This window comes from Ooceraea biroi, chromosome 8, assembly GCF_003672135.1.
Source record: "Ooceraea biroi isolate clonal line C1 chromosome 8, Obir_v5.4, whole genome shotgun sequence".
NCBI lineage: Eukaryota > Metazoa > Arthropoda > Insecta > Hymenoptera > Formicidae > Ooceraea > Ooceraea biroi.
This window is the reverse complement of record NC_039513.1, coordinates 5,685,622-5,697,965: the sequence shown is the minus strand read 5'-3', so window position 1 is coordinate 5,697,965 and position 12,344 is coordinate 5,685,622. Positions and strand designations below refer to the sequence as shown.

The 12,344-nt window shown below is 38.4% G+C and overlaps 1 protein-coding gene across 4 annotated transcripts in view; it reads left to right on the top strand.

The window, feature by feature from the left end:
• LOC105279816 (cAMP-specific 3',5'-cyclic phosphodiesterase, isoforms N/G) overlaps window positions 1-12,344 on the top strand; it is a 248,773-nt gene that overhangs the window by 134,410 nt on the left and 102,019 nt on the right. The gene's annotated exons all lie outside the window — the stretch shown is intronic.

Genomic DNA, 12,344 nt, shown 5'->3' with positions numbered 1-12,344 from the left:
TATGAAGGGGAAATGTCTAATATTTATCATACATCGTGCTAATCCATCTGCGCTCTGATTATCGCGACGGATAATGATTATTCCATTATGATTATGAATCGAATTTGCTAATCCGTGTCGTGTAGGATTATACACAAAATGTTAGCGTTGTAACTGCACCCGCTATTGCAACCCGCTATTGCAACCCGCTATTGTTATTACTATAATTCCTCCCATTAATTGTGTATGGATTGAACAAGAACCTTTAATTATTTATGCAGGTATCGATTAGAAGCTGTTTGTTTCAGTAAAAGCTATTGTGACTGTTAGAGAAATTATTATTATAAAACGACCGAAAATATTTTATTATAGATTTCTTTCCTCGAGAATTCATTCAAGGTTTCTATATTTCTCTTAGCAGGCTATGTAAATTTTATTTTTATTTACTTTATATTTTTCTTATTTTTATTTCATTTATATTTCTCTTAGCAGGCTATATAAATTTCATTTTTATTTAATTTTCTTTTTCGTGATTAAGAATAACGATGCAGATTATGAAAACCCATTATTATAATCTTGAGAAGAAAAATGATCACATAGTTAACTTGTGGAGGAAGGCTATGATCTTGTTAAAGACATGATATACCTATGAAACATTTTGACAAAGCATTATGCATTATTATGAGTCAGATATATAATTATCCCTGTTGTTTGTAAGTACAGAGAAGCGTTATTACAGCGAAACGCTCATTTACAGTATGAACCATGAGCATCTCTGATTAGAATTAATTTGATGCTGTTTCATCAACTTGCGAGAAATATAGTTAAACTTGTTTTTTTCACGGTATGTAAAATAAGTATGCTAACGTATTTAAACGATAAATATTCTTATATATTTATATCATTGCTGCATAAAATCCACGTTCAATATTGCATAGCACATTTTAAGAACGGAACAAATAATCATATGTTTAAGCGAGCAGTTGTATATGCGCGTATTGTATTTTTTTATGCATTTTTTATGCATGTCTAATTATTTAAAAATTAAATTATCTAAATACAATCATGCCTTTCGATAAGAGAATATTTTGTTTAGTAGCTCGAAAGTGCAAAGTTCGTAAAGCACGCACTCTTGCGAAGCACATATTATCAGTTCTAGCAATTTTCTGGATGTATGCTTAGAAGCTGATTTTCCTAGAAATGCGGAACGTTCTACGAGCGCTTTACCTTTTTTAGTTGCTCCGTGTAAGGACGGTCGCCTCTCATTTTCTTCACAGTGTTGTTAATAACCTTACGTCTAGTTTTGTTTGACGCACATATAGCTTGATGCACGTTTATCTAATTTCTGCACAGTTCATCAAATATGTTACGTAATTTTGCATCCCTCGCAGCGATCTTCTGCTACCATCGGAAACGTTAATGGGAAGCAAGCAATGCACGATGTAGGAACGAACAGTGCGAAAGATACACAGTCTCGTTTATTTTATCATGGCAATCAAATTGAACGAGAAAACAATCTTCTCCGTGATTGTGCTCTCTCTCTCTCTCTCTCTCTCTCTCTCTCTCTCTCTCTTCTCTGATCACACCCTGGCAATCCGGCAAACCACAGTAATTATGTCGCGTCACATTTTAAGCACGAACACATGTTTGTCGACCGCACGCGAGCGTTTACCGAGCGTTGTTCACGAGGATGTACGTTCGAAAATAGATTGCACGTCTACGATGGTTTCAGCTGGAAACTGCCGACCGATGAGACCATGAGAGAAATGCGGAAACCTCCTTCGCTGTTTCTCCTAAAAACACGTTGCGTGAACGGATTTAAAATCATTTAGACGTATTACGAACGGAGGATAAAACTATGTTCGACCAACGCAAACAACGCGCTTTTCTCTTATCCTTTTTTATATGTTTTGCAGAATGTTTATAGATATAAACTTTTATATTGATATAAAATTGATTCTTTAAATTAATGAGATATATTGACGTAGAATTCGTTTTAAAAATTAAATTTTAATAAATTGAACGACGTGTTTGTGGTTTAACAGACTTAGCAGCCCGACTTTTCCAAATCTGAACTGAAAAGGAATTTTCTATCACACATAAACAGACTTCAATCAGAATTAATGTACGTGCAAAAAGTATCTGCATACGAATTATTCATAAGCAAAAATATGATTTGAAAAATATATAGCTTCTTGCATCTGTTGCATATTTTCATGATAAAATTAAATTTGCCTCAGTGCTCTGCACGAGATTGCATTAGACCGTCTGGAAAATTCTTAAGAAACATTTTCATGAACTTTCCGCACTTCAGCATCACTTAACGTGCTTCTTGTACTGAAAAAATTACTGCTTACTTTTCTCGGCCTGTTGTGACGAAAAAACGGTGAACTTTCGTAATTAACTTGTGGATTCCCTAATGGAACCTCTCTCGTTGAGGGAAATTTGGTACTTCATTAAAGTTTTTCTACAGTTTCATGGAATGATCTTTCATTAGGGTTTATTTCATAAGCCTTGATGAAGATTTTCGTCATTTACAAAACGTTTTAAATCAGTCTGCAAAAATATATAATTGCGGATATATTATATTAATTATATATGTACATCATTTCTCAATCTAGTTTATTTTTAATATTTAATACATAATATCATTTTTACACTAATATGTATATAATATAATATATTTGAGAGATATGTTTCATAAAATTCCTAGTTGTCAGTTTAATTTATTTTAGCATGCCACTAAATTGCTTGTCTGTGAAATAATATTATGTGAATAAGATATTATAAGTTTTTTAACTATTTTTTTACGCTTAATATTTTTGATACCGGAACATTGATCCACCAATCCTTGTCCAAAAAAGAAAATACATAATTATGTTAACTATGAAATTCTGTACTTTGTGTGTAAAGTTATTAGCGCGAGATAATGTGATTTTAATATAAAAGTATAACACAATAAAGCAATAACGCAAAAAATCTTACATTATGCTCTGATAGTATGAACAATGTGTCGCGGTTAAAAATGCCAAAGGATACAAGGTCGAAAGGTGCTTGAGCATCACGGGTTAAAGCTCGATCGCTCATACATCCGCTGTACAGCACAAAAGCCTTTCATTTTGCATATCGTAGCTATAGGTATAGCAACAAGGACGCTGTTTTCTCTCCTCTTACGTGCATTTAAAATCTTCTGACGCTGTTCGTAAAGTGCACCGTCGACTCTTAGCTCGTTAAACAAAGCCCTTTCGACGTATCGTTTGCTGCGCTCGAGAAACATAGAATATAAAACCGCGTAAATCGAATCACGGCCTGTTTACGAGAGAATTATGGTGACCGTGTACCATATTTGCTCGGTACCGGCTCAAAGAGCTGAAGTATGCTTTGAATGTGATAGCTGCTATTTACACCTATAGAGACAATGATTTTTTAATATCAATCATTGTTTGTAGAATTCTCATTCTGAAACTGATCATGAAGTCTATATCTTTCAGCATAAATTTTAAGCGTGCATTATTAAGTTTAGAAATTATCATTCATTCAATTATTGTAGTTGTTTATTTAGAAACAGTAAGATTCAATCAATAATAGGGAAATATCATTCTCTAATAAATAACAGTGGAAAGTGGCGAATGTATAATGCTCTGTCTACACTGGAGGATGATCCTATTTGTGGCTCATCCAATGCCTTGTCTATACTGGAGGATGATCAACCAACTTCAATATATGATTTTCGACTGTCTTCGGATGAGCCACAAATAGGATCATCCTCCAGTGTAGACAGAGCATAAGCGATAATTCGTCTAACCATGAAACGGTATTGATTCGTATATGTATGTTTTTTTTTTCAAAGAAAAAATTTACAATTTAAAACAGAAGAAAAGCTACAATGTGATTTATACCAAGCAGCACGGTTGTTGGTTATCGATGGTGTTGTTTTATCGTTTCGGACAGTTTTGTTGCCTCGCTCGTACCGTTCTGTCTCGGTTACTGCGGTTATTTTTCGCTAGCACGAAAAGCTCGTTGACCACGACATTGACACATACGCGGTATTGTCGCGATATATTGCTAGTAGGTAGTAGACGTCGCTTTCTTGTAGAAGGATTATTAATCCTCGCTGAGTTAAGTCTCTTTGTAATAGTTTCGACGTACAGAGATACTGATATCTATCAGTAGAAATAGTTTTGCAATACGGGAAACAAAAATTGAACCAAGTCAACTCTCAAAAATTATCTGCTTCAATTTATTTTAAATAAATCAAGAAAATCTACATGTCTCTCTCGTATACAGGGTGTCCCAGACTTACCGTATCACCAGTTCAGGGTAGACTCCTGATGTCATTCCAAGACGAAAGTTCCTCTGGTAAAATGTCGAGGGTGGTGTAGTTTTGGCGCTATAAGGAGTTGAAGATATCCTATCCATGTACAGAATTTTCCCGCGTTCAGGGACGGCTGGTTTTCTGTCGCGGGAACGCGCCGCACTTCACATATGTTTTGACAGTTCCGCGTGTATCGCGATTTCGTGCAATATAGTAAGCGATCGATCCGTCTTTTCTTGTCGGTCATACTGCCGATGTCGCAGAAAGTCGGACGGTAATGCGCGAAAAATTAAGATCGAATTAATCGGTGCGCGATGCGTGGGGTACCTTCGACCCGTCGTCACTGAACGCGCGAAAAATCTGTACATGGATAGGATATCTTCAACCCATTATAGCGCTGAAACTACGCCACCCTCGACATTTTGCAAGAGGAACTTTCGTCTCAGAATGACCTCAGGAGTCTACCCTGAAGCGGTGATACAGTAAGTCTGGGACACCCTGTATACACAAATATATAACTTGCTCTGAAAATTATCGAGATGTTTTGTCGAGATCTCAATAATGTCAGCGTATCGCTAATTAAAGAAGGTGCTCCGATATTCCAATCAATTCACTTGTTCAATCGCTAGTTAGTTACTTGTCGGCTACTACAAGTGATGTCCGAGAGAGCAATAATTTCCCATCAATTACATGCCCTTTGACGCGCATCGTGCCGCATTACAACGTAGCTCTGCAGGAATTAGCAAATTGCATCTAAATGAATGGATATGGAAGCAGCAACGCGCTAAGGGGCGTCCAAATATGATGCCACATTTTCATGCAATTTCATAGCTGAGTTTTGACATTTTCCTACTCGGATTGCAGTAAATCAACAGCTGTACTTACGAAGACGATAAACTCACAAACATGACATCAACAAATTATTCATTTACCTTATTTTGTGCATTGGCATCGGATTTACTCTCCCTTCCCCTCGCCTCCCTCTCTCTCTTTCTCTCCTGTGTAATATTACACGTTGATTAATCGATCAATATTGCAACACGTTGTCCGTTGAGTACTTGACTCCAGAGTGAACTTTGCGTAGCCCGGCACGTTACGCTTGTTAATTCATTTCACGCGGACTTTACTTTGTAATATTCGATGTTTATAAATCGTTTTCCGTAATTGACATATAGTAAATACAGTTTTTTACAACCTGCGACGGTATCCGAACGATGAATTATCAGTGGCATTATTTAGCTAGTATAGTAACTTGCTGTAATTTGCAACTCGTCAGTCTTAAGCGGATGGAAATGTTAGTGTTATAGTTTTAAGCTAATTTACGTTTCGACTTCAGCCACAGTGTACTCAGTTTGTATAATCCACAACGCAGCGCATGGAACTATTGGATAATTAATAGTATTATTTCTCGGCGAAATAACGTTCACCGTTTCGACAGCACGGGTTGACATTTCCATTCCATCACATCGAAATTCGTTTCTCATCCGACACGTCTCTTAACGAACCGTTCATTTCAATCAGAAGATTTTTCATTTATCACGGGGAAAAAGAACAGAGAGTAAAATGTCACCGGAAAAACTCATCGTAATTTAATTCTTATTTTATAATATTTTCAATGTGTTTGATTTTAATGAAATCTAAAACTCGATACTTTTCAATATCGCAGATTTATACGCGATGTTAATGTGTCGAAATCATTGTACCATCGCTAAAATTAATTTAACAGGAACAACGATGACGCGACAGCGTCTCACTCCTGCTGCAGACAGGCAATTTCAAGGCTTTATTTTGAGCTCCTTTGAGATCCTAGTACGTGATGGGAATATACGTACATCGTAGATACGCATCTTTCAGTTTCTATCTTGACGTAACACCAGTTATCTCGAATTTCGAATTTTTTGTTTTATCCATCTGCTCTGCCATGTCGAGCAATACAGTAACGTGACAATTTAGACAACGTAAAGATTCGGTAACAAGTTTCTACATGCAGGTAGTGTGTGTATGTGTGTAGTATGAATAATGGAACTACTGACAAGAACGGTACTAACATCGTAGGCGCAAGTGCCTAAATGATTATTTCGCATGCGGTTTACAAGCCACCCTATCGTGCGGCTCACGCTGATGGAAGCGCTGATGAAGCTTAGACTCATTTTGCTCCTATAAAATTTAATATTCCACGCGCGATCGATCATTTCGATATGTAACCCTCGTGCCCACCTGGCCTCCTCGTCCTGCGGTGTTTACCCAATGATTCCTCGGCAAGGTCGATAGTAACACGTCACCGAGGAAATCGTACGACGACCTTGATTCCAAACCTAGTCCTACTCACCGAGTTCTGCATATTGACCGAAACTACCCGCCGACTGCTCTAAAGTCAGCAGGTAAACTGACAATCGACAGAACTTCGTGCGCACGATAAGTTCTGTTCGTAATCACTTTCTCGTAGCGGGAAATCAAGTTTCAAGGTTGCAAACTTCTATTCTTTGCCCGCGGAGGTTTATCAAGAAGCACACATTAGTCTGTGCAATAAATTATACTCAAATAGAATCAGTTATTCCTTTCACGTTTCACAGTAAATTTAACTGTGAAATTTTATTTTCCTGCGAAAGTGCTAAATGATGAATCAGAGTGAATGAGAGAGATTTCACGTGGACGTGTGTACGATCATCTAACGCGCGCGCGCGCGCGCGTGTGTCTGTGTGTCTGTGTCTGTGTCTGTGTGTAAATTTAATTCATTTCGAACAACGAATATCTTCTCTTTTTAAAGCTTTGTATTGTATTTTTTCAGTGTTCTCTGCTTCTGTAAACTCGTAAATTACGTTTCTCATACAATATCACGAATGTATGCGATTGAAATGTACTTGCTTACAGAAACGGAACATAACACTCGCGATTAAAAGACGGAGACTGTCTTGGATCGATGTAAACCGGGGTTATAGTACTGACACTAGCTGATGTGCCAGTTTTCCAAGGTGAAATTACACATTCCGTCGCGTGTACAATGAAACATTATTACGCGTGTGTTGCTCTCGAAATCGCGCGGCATCAGTATATTGTTTCATCTGATTCGCGGTCTTTTGCGCCCATAACGCGCATGTTTGCTCGCGACATGAACTTTGGCAAATACAGAGAGCTCGACCGGCATAAATGTTGAATTATTATGTATGTACAAACGGTATTGATATATTGAAAAAAATACTTTTGATAAAATTTACATAAAAAAGATAACAGAGTATCACAGTCGAAACTCTGGAAATGAAGCTCCCGTTTGCTAAACAAAGGTGGATTTTCCTGGCGTTTTTACCTTTATACAGTAATGTGCATACTCGAAACGTCGCATACAGCACATTAGCGTATAGCGGCGGGTATGTTAATTAACGGAGATTGCGTAATATCGTAATAGGTCCGAATTGCGTAATGCTAATGTCCGAATTGTTAATGCAAACATCATGGGATGTTTGATTACTCTACTTTCGTCTGCAGGATACTCGACTTTAACTAAGCAAAACTTTACTTTAGACTTTATTAACTAAGCAAAATGTAATTATTTATCTCGACCCTTTTTCGTTCAGGACAAAGTCGACGCAGCAGCATGATGCTCTTACAATTAGACTAAACAATCTCTCATTTGCAGACAATGTGGGCTAATAATACCGACAAAAACACGATCATAATTTCCAGCTGTGATGCATTAAATTACCCTAACCAGGCTCACTGCGCTGTTCTATAGCAGCCTCATAATTTAATTATGGCGAACTCTATCCGTCAAACTAGCCATCCTCTCACATGGTTTCACCCCCTTCCTCTCACCCTTCCACCGTTCGTTTCGCGTAACTTTGGTCGTTCAAATTCAGCAAAACAAGTCGTACTTTACACTGAAAGAAAAATGTCAACCAGAACTAAAAGCAGTACAGTCGTCGTCGAGATTAATCGTTCTTTTCAAGATAGTTTGGTCCTGATGGAATTCCGGCTTGAGCAAGATGTTACCATCGCCGCATCAGGTGTCCTGAAGTTTCCGAGCAAAGTTCAAGCCTCTCAGGGACGCTCGTGCAAAATTAACTCTCTAATCTCGTCTACACACGCAGTTAGGCACTACCTAAGTATCGCAATCGCGATTATTGCCAGTCCGTACAAATGAGGCGTGCGAAAACAGCGTTCCTCGACGTTTTACGCGCGATTGTTAGGCGGCATCAGTCACGCGGATTTGTCGTCCGAAGCTAGGCGAGATTGCGACACTCCGCTGCCAAATTGCCACGTTTATATAAGCGGATTTCTACCAGGGCGTTTGTTTAAAATACGCAACGTTGTTTACGTAACTTTTCGCTGCGAGGAACGCGAGGTCTTACTTCAGATCTTTTCCCAACGAGATATTTTTGTAACTATTTCTGGCCGAGCGCATAGTCGAAGAAATCGGGATAACGCTCGATTTTTGCAACAAGTTGCGGAGCGATATGGATTGCATCGTTCAATCTTTCATCGTATTCATCAATTTCAGATTTCGTGCATACGTTTGATATCTAATCGATAAAAGCCAACGTACTTGGCGTGTACGTGTAGGATACTCCAAGTTTTCCGCAATGCGGAAAAACTGGGGTACTTTCTGCCTTCTTGGATCATAGTTTTCCTAGTGGCGCCGTGATGGAAAATCTTGGAAACGGATCAGCTTTCCACGAACATTTCATCATGAGCGCTTCGCTACTGAAGATAAGCGGATGGAGGATACTGTCGAACCGCCCGTCCTCTGCCTTACCGACTATAAAATCGATCCATAGGGTGTGCATAAAGTTCCTCAGGCAAATAGTTGTGGCAGCACGGTGCGCTCCTCGTTGAAATCAATATTGAGGCGGGTCAAACTTTCTTTTCATCCGCAAAGTTATCTCATGTAGCGAATTATGATTGCTCTCTTCTGTCTTCCAAAGAGAGCGCGGCTGAATATTTTAAAACTCTTATTTCTAATCTTCCGCATTGCATTAGATGAATATGTCATATGTCAATTTTCAAAAGTGTTAATTTTGTGGTGACACAAATTTTTAGGCACTCTAAAACCAGCGATATTAGACTTGAATCAATTCTGAATTGAATCTTTTTGAGACGAAAAATTTATTTCGTTATTCAAAATTATACATATAGTGTCCTACCTTATTTCTGATCGTATACACACAGATGTAGCATTTCTCGTCATTTATATATAATAAATTATCAAAACATTTTATCACAATTATTCAACGCAAATTATCAAATTTCCTCGCACGTAATTTTTATTGAGCGCGCTTGCACATCAACGTTGCAATAATCGCACACTGCAAATTAAAGCGGTGAATCGAACGGGGATGTCCCTTATTAGACCGCATCAGGGACATCACGAGAGGTGGACGAGACGATAAAAGCTCTCGAGGATTAAAAAAGCTCCTATTGGAATATCTGCGTTCTCAGAACATCGAGAGAATGAATCGAAACATAGTCCGAGAATGCAGAATTCAGCCAGGCACAGATGAAAAATCACAGAATGAACTCGACTGTACTAAAGATAATACGAAGTGCGATGTATTCTCTATGTTCTGAGTTATTGATGCACCACGAATAAGATTTATGCTAGCATAGTTTAAGTCTTTCTCTCAAGTCAAAAAATTGTATTTACTGAATCGTTACTTAGAGCGTCACAACATGTCAGTAATAATTTTTTTCATTATGACACATTTAATTACAATCATTATTCATTATTATACATTTAATTACCATTATTTTCATCGATCTATTAATATGTATTACTTAGTATATGTTTGATTTCGCAATGTTAAATGATATTGCTTTTATTAGCGTCAACGTATGAACATTAATCTATGCTAGCATGAATATATGAAACTTGAATTGCGACATCAATTATAATCAAATATTCGTGATACACGCATTATGAAGTAGCATTATGAAGATAAATGGAATTTCGCCTTAATAATAATGCGAAATTCGGTACGTTTGCATTAATAACACAATAATATCACTGTACTATTATCTAAGTTTTATTCTATTCCATCTGAAAAGTCTACTATTGAAAATATTCATCAATATCTGTTGGAATGCTCGTCGAATACATTTATTGATTTCCCATTGCAAGCGTCACTTCAATCGATTGATCACCGGTATCAGATTGCAAGCCCTCCTGTCTTCGGAATTAGTTTTCTATCGATTTTGTATTCGAGATATGCCCTCCCGCCTTTCTCCCATCCTCAGCTCAACTCTCTCCAGTCCGTTCTCTTCAATAATTTTGCAATCAGAAATCTGCATGTTAAAACATGACTCAGCCATGTACATGTATCTATACAAAATAAAATTCTTGGCGATTCGTAAAATATCTTTTCCTCATCTATCAATAAAATGTACAGTATTTATCTCTCAAATTTCTAAATTACATAATCTGATTATTTTATCGTATTTATCTTTTTATAAATAAACCAATACAAAATACTCATGTGTAGCATACAATATAACGAATGTTAATTATTCATGTTTACGGCTACTTTATCCTCATGCTGTCATTATAGTTTTGACAAGTACACGATGAAGTATTCGATGTATAATCTTTCCCTCATTTCTCCTTGGCATTCTCGAGGGAAATGCGTCCTCTTAAATTTTCTGCTACTCTGGATACACAGCTCCCGGCATGACATAGTCGACGCCATTGATTTTGTGTCGTGGGTGTGTCGCGGAAGCACGTGTATCGTATTCTGCGTTAAGGGAAAAGCTAAATTTGCAATGTTGTAATTGATCGTACGACTGTGCGATCGATTAAGTTTGTCGAAATCACGTTATCTGTAATTTCAGTGTTCGCGTTTCCTTCCACTCCTTGTTTGCCTTCAGCTCGAACGTTTTGCGAATAAATACTGACTCCATTTACTCCAGAGAAATTTGGAAGGGAAAAGAGGACGCACACAGTGAGGTGCTGATATTGTTAGCAGGCAGTCCCTGTTTGCATTTTCATAGAGTGCATTACAAGGAAAGAAATAATCGCGATATGTATATTTATCTTCCGACACGGTATTATGCTATTTGCAGCAAACTAAAGTCGCGTGCGTGTGTCCAATATAGTGAGACGCTGTTGACGTAGGTCGTGGGTGAACAGTTTGCTGCTTTCGTGGCATTTGTGACCATGCTCCTGCATGTTACTGTGTAGGTCACGAATCCATGTTTCCATACAAATGAATTCACCTTCGTCTCTCTTTCCCTCCGCTGCGCCGCGTGTTCTATTAAATTTTCTGGTCCTCCTACTACGTCTTTGTTAGCCGCTGGTTCGTTCCCTTCTCGTAATGAGATCAGCACTCCGTGACCCGATCGGACAATTCCGAACTATCTTTCTTGCAGTCTTCCTTATTACAGACTTCCTTCCCTCTTACTTATTGAATCTCCTTCCGACATTTTGTCGGTTGTCAGTTGTGAGCTGATGAGTTCCGTGTGTAAGGTGTTACATCTTCTTCAAATTGGAGAAGAGTAATCTGAGAAATATGTCAGGTATCTTTTTTTATTGACGCCCCTAGGCGGTCCTAGATGGTCTTTTTTATTGTAGCCCCTCTGGAAAATGACATTACGGAATACTTGGTACTACGCAGAACTTTCATACGGAGGTAATCATTCAACGCGGTAGCGGCACAAAGTTCATGAGGGTGTTCACGGCTGTTAAGCACAGCAAACTGCGTCTTCTCCAACGTAAATACCGCGATACGCTTGTACTTCGGGGTGCCTCCATTTGCATGGTTATCGTTGGTTGGTTGGTCGTGCGTCTCCGACAGGTGGATGGACCCTGTTGCAGCGTTTACTCAGACGCACGCTCGCTCAGACGATGCTGCACACTTCCCGCCACTCCACTGATTTCGAAACGTAGGTGTGTTGTGGCACGTGGTTCCTCTTTCGCCTCTGTGCGTTTCGGCGATCATGGTTCGCCTGTCAATTTAGGGACGGCGACACTCGCGTGTTTAGTGCGGCACGACGTTTGATGATCGATCTGCTCGGTGACAGCTTTACCAGCGATTAGTTGTGTAATCGTTTAGATAATCGCTTA